The sequence below is a fragment of the Suncus etruscus genome, chromosome 8 (genome assembly GCF_024139225.1).
Source record: "Suncus etruscus isolate mSunEtr1 chromosome 8, mSunEtr1.pri.cur, whole genome shotgun sequence".
In the NCBI taxonomy this organism is placed as follows: Eukaryota; Metazoa; Chordata; class Mammalia; order Eulipotyphla; family Soricidae; genus Suncus; species Suncus etruscus.
The window spans coordinates 25,858,781-25,864,245 of NC_064855.1; the positions used below are offsets into that span (position 1 = coordinate 25,858,781).

The following is a 5,465-nucleotide window of genomic DNA, read 5'->3' on the forward strand; positions in this document are numbered from 1 at the left end:
CTTCTGTGGGTGGCATTTGTATCCCAGTCACTTTATTCTTTGAGGTGCAGAAGCTTCTCAGTTTAATATAAGTCCCATTTGTTTATCTCTGCTTACATTTATTTGGACAGTGGTGTTCCCTCCTTGAAGATGCCTTTAGTCTTAATGTCATGGGGTGTTTTACCTATGTTTTCTTCTATATACTATCTGGTTCTAGGACTGATATAAAGGTCTCTACTTCACTTAGAATTAACCTTTGTACATGATGTTAGATGGAAATCCAAGTTTGCTTTTGTGCATGAGGCTGACCAGTTGTCCCAACTCCACTTGTTGAAAAGGCTTTCATTTTGTGTTTCTTGCTCCTTTATCAGAGATTAATTGATTGTATGTCTGGGAAACATTCTCTGAATACTCAAGTCTATTCCATTGATTTGAGGGTCTATCTATTCCAAAACCATGATGTTTTAATGAATATTGCTTTGTAATACAATTTAAAGTTGAGAAAAGTGATGCCTCTTATCTTTCTAAGTGTTGCTTTAGTTATTCGCGGGAATTTGTTCTTTCAAGTGAATTTCAGGAGTGTTATTTTTTTTAGAGCGTGAATGCAGTACCCCACTACCACAAATCATGCAGTTTCCCACATTTGGGGAAATCGTAGGGGTCAGCACATCCGGAGTGCAATGAGTGAGCCTCACCCTGGGGAAACCACCTTTGTGATCATGGTATCTCCCCTGCCAGGTAAGTATTTTTTCAGGAGTGTTTTATCCACTTATTTGAAGAATATCATTCATGGGTATTCTTAGATAAAATGCATTAAATCTGTATAATGCCTTGGGAAGTATTGCCATTTTAATTATGTTACCTTCCCAGTTCATAAACAGGGTATGTGTCTCAATTTCTTTCTGTTCTCTTTAAATTCATGTAGTATTCTTTGTATACATTCCCCACCTCTTTAGTTGACTCCAAGGTATTTGAGTTTCCATGGCACTATTGTGAATGGTATTGTTTTTCTAATGTCCACTGTCCATTTCTTCTCTATCATTATTGATGTATAAGAAGGCCATTGATTTTGGCATGTAAATTTGTAGCCTGACACTTTGCTATACGAAACTATTTTTTCTAGAAGATTTTTGGTAGAGTCTTTAGGGATTTTTGTTTTGTTTTGTTTTGGGGCCATACCCAGCAATGCTCAGGGGTTATTCCTAGCTATGAGCTCAGTAATCGATTCTGGTTTGGGGGACCATATGGGAGGCCAGGGGATTAAATTGCAGTCCATCCTAGTTTAGCATGTGCAAGGCAAACACCCTACAGTTTGTGCCACAGCTCCGGCCCCAAGGCTGACATTAGAGATTTCTAAATATGGTATCATGACATGTGCAAACAGTGAGAGCTTGACTTCTTTCTTTCCTATCTATATGCCCTTGATATTTTTTTCTTGTTTGTTATGGCAAGTACTTTCATTACTATGCTAAATAAGAGTGGTGAGAGGGGGCAGCATTATCTTGTACCAGATTTTAGTGGAAAGGCTTTTAGTTTATCTCCATTGAGTATAATATTTTCCAGAAGCTTGTGGTAATGACCTTGACTATATTAAGAAAAGTTCCTTTTATTCCATCTTGTTGAAAGTTGGATGGGTTGAATGGGTGTTGGACTTTATTAAATACTATCTCTGCATCTATTGATAAGATCATATGTTTTTTTCTTTTGTTGAAAGGGTGCATTACTTTGATTAATTTACATATATCAAATTATTCTTGCTTCTCTGGAAAGAAACCTACTTGGTCATGGTGTATGACCTTCTCTATGAGGTGTTGGATCCTATTTACTAGTATTACTAGTATTTTGTTGAGAATCTGCATCTGTATTCATCAAGAATATTGGTCTGTAGTTTTCTCTCTCTTTTTTTGTTCTTTTGCAGCAACTCTGTCTGTTTATGGTATTAGGGTAAAGTTAGCTTAGAAAACATTATTTTGGAGAGTTTCTGTTTCTTCAATTTTTGGGAAGAGCCTGAAAAGGATTGGTAGTAAGCCCTCTTAAAGGTTTGAAAGAATTAGTTAGTGAATACATCTGGGCATGGGCTTTTGTTTTGAGGAAGACTTTGATTACCATTTTAATTTCCTCAATAGAGATGAGTCTATTTAGATATCCTAAATCATCCTGGTTCTACTGTGGATGATTGTAAGATTCCAAGAATTTATCCATTTCTTCTGGGTTATGTTGTTTTGTGGCATAGAGTTCTCAAAGTAGTCTCTGCTTACCCTTTGAATCTCTGTAGTACCTGTAATGATCTCCCCCTTTTCATTTCTATCTGGTTTATTAAGATTCTCTTTTTTCGTGTTTTTTTTTTTGTAAATTTTGCTATTGGTTTATCTATCTTTTTTATTTTTTCAAACCAACTTTTGCTTTCGTTGATCTTTCAAACTGTTTTTTTGGATTCCCACTTTATAAATTTTTATTCTAAGATTTGTTATTTTCTTCTGGATACCTTTTATGGTTCATTTAGTTGATCACTTTCTAATTTTATAAGCTGTGCAATTAAGTTATTTATGTAGGTCCCTTTTTCTTCCTGATGTGTGCTGTGTCCCACAAATTCTGATAATCTGTGACTTATTCACATCTGTTTCCTGGAATCTTTTGATTTCCTCATTAATTTTATTTATGACCCACTGGTTGTTTAGTTATGAGTTGTTTAATTTTCAGGTGTTAAAGTTTATCCTCAGCGTCTGTAGTTCACTTCTAATATCACTGCATTATGATCTGAGAAGGCAGTTTGAATTTCTACCTTCTTGATTTCATGGATATAAGATTTTGTTTTGTTTGCTGACTAAGCACTCAAATAATTCCTGGCTTAGGGGACCATATGAGATGCTGGGGAATTGAAACACGGCCCATCTTAGGTTAGCATGTGCAAGGCAATAGCCCTACAGCTTGCACCACTGCTCCAGCCCCTGGAGGTAAGTTTTATGGGCCAGCATGTCATATATCTTAGATAACTGCCCATGTACATTTAACAAGAATAGATATCTAGAGATCCTGAGGTAGAAAGCCCTAAATATATCTACTGTTCACTTTCTTTCATTTTTCCTTTTTGAGTTAATATATGTTTGTGAGGTTTCAGCCTGGTTGGTCTATCAAGGAGTGCCAGGGTGGTTTCAAGGTCTCCCACTATTATTGTGTTGCTAATGATATCTTCTTTCAGATTTGTCAATAATTATATTAATTATTTTGTTGGTCTCTCATTGGGTGCATGTATATTTAGAACTTTGATTTCTTCCTGTAGTACCTATTCTTGATTATTATGAAATATCCATTTTTGTCCCTAATGACTTTTTTTGGTTTGTTTTTTGGCCACACCTGGTGGCACTCAGAAGTTATTCCTAGCCATGCACTCAGAAATTGCTCCTGCTTGGGGAACCATATGGGACACTGGGGATAAAACCATAGTCCATCTTAGGTTAGTGCATGCAAGGCAAACGCCCTACCACTTGCGCCAGCACTCTGGCCCCATCTTATAACATTTTTAAGTCTAATATTGGTGTCATCTGATAATAATATGGCCATTTCTGCTTACTTAAGGGAGTTGTTTGCTTGGATGATTGTCCTCCGACCTTTGATTTTGAGTCTATGTTTGTTCTGAATATTCAGGTGTGTTTCTTATAGGCAGCAAATGTTGGATTTATCTTTTTGATCTATTTTGCCACTCTGTGTCTCTTAATTGGTGAATTTAGGCCATTGACATTGAAAGGGATGATGGTCATGGGATTTACTGTCCTCTTTGGGTAGCAGTTTGGTGTATCACTTGGTCTGTCTTGTCTTAAAGTGAACTTTCAGGTTGTCTTTTAAGGCTGGTTTTGAGGTCTGTAAAGTTTCTGAGCTGTTGTTTATCTATAAAACTTCCTTCAAATCTTAATGTGAATCTAGCTGGGTTAAGTAATCTAAGCAAAGCTTAATTTTGTTGAAAATTTTCACTGTATCCCACAAATGCTTTTGGGTTTTGAAGGTTTCTTGTGACAGATTTGCTGTAAATTTTGAGGATAGTCTTTTGAATATAATTTTCCTTTTTGATAATGCTGCTTTCAATATTCTATCACCATTGTCATTCTATCATCATTTGTCATTGTAACTAGGTCGTGTCTTGGGTGCTTTTATTTGGATTTCTTTTAGCTGGTAGTCTTTGGGCATGCAGGATTTGGCTTCATGCATTCTTTAGCTCTTGGAGTTTCTCTGCAATGATGTCCTCGACTATTGATTTTTCTTCCTGGATCTCTGTGACTCCATTGTGATTCTTATGTTGTTTCTGTTGAATTTATCAAAGACTTGTATTTTCATCTTTCACATTCTTTGAGGACTTTTTCATTGTCTTATCATTTGTATTAAGGCTCTTTTCAAATCTCTTTTATTGTATGGAGATGTTATGCATGTCATCCTCCAGCTCACTGATTCTGTATTCTGTTACTCTGTTGGAGAGGTTTTTAATTGAGGTTTTCATTTTGTCTACCTAGTTTTTCAGTCCTGTTATTTCAGTTTGAAGTTTTCTCATTTCTATTTTCATACTCTCTTGATTCTTATTTGTGGTTTGTTCAGTTTGTTTCATGCTTGCTTTCTTTGAGTTATATAAGGATCCTCCATATCTTTTTTTCTAAGGACCTTAATAAAAGGCTAAATAGGTGGTTAGCACTTTTTGGGTCATCAGAGCTGCCATCTTCTTTCTCTATGCATGATCAAGGCCTGCTTTGTTTCCCTACTGTCATGTTTGTAGTGTGGTGTTTTCTACATGTTGTGCTGGGGTTCATTGACTAAGAGATGTGTATGGGTCATTGAACAGCATAAAACAACCAGACTATTCTGGCTCTGCCCTTCCCTTCATGGCCAGAGTCAGATCACCTCCCTTGATGTGACCTTCCATAGGCTCTTCTGAGAGGGGTTTGTCCCACCCTTGGTGACTTTGGGCCGAGATAACAGCCTTGTTGAAATGCAAGTGTCAGGTATCAGGCTTCTCCCATGTCTAATGAAGGAAATTGTACTTTTGAGTAAACAAACTATGATCCCAGATTTGCTAGTTTGGAGTAAGTCCTGATTGATGATAATTAAAAGTCTGCAAAGAGAAAATACTATTTCGTTCTTGTGGTTAAAGCCAGGATTCTATCACATGGAATGGAACTGGTCAGCTGGACTTGAGCTTTTACTACTTCAAACTGGGGGGTAATACTATGACTTACTTCACAGAATATTAATATACTTTTCACAGTATCCAACGAGCAGCAGAAGCTCATTGAATGTCCTATTATAGTCAATCACAATGAAAAAACAAGGAATTGGGCTGAAATCCAGTTTAAACGCAATTCAAATAGACTTAAAATACATATTTCATAATACATAAAAACAAAATGCTCCTACTAAGATGGAATAAAACAACCTACTTTTGTTAACCAGGAATGGAGTATTCATTAACCGGAAGCTCTACCATCTCTAAGTGCCTGTGGTGA

General features: G+C 36.5%; 1 pseudogene; it reads right to left on the reverse strand.

Moving 5' to 3' along the window:
- Positions 1 to 570: 570 nt before the first annotated feature.
- Positions 571 to 725, reverse strand: LOC126016770 (uncharacterized; annotated as a pseudogene).
- Positions 726 to 5,465: the final 4,740 nt, after the last annotated feature.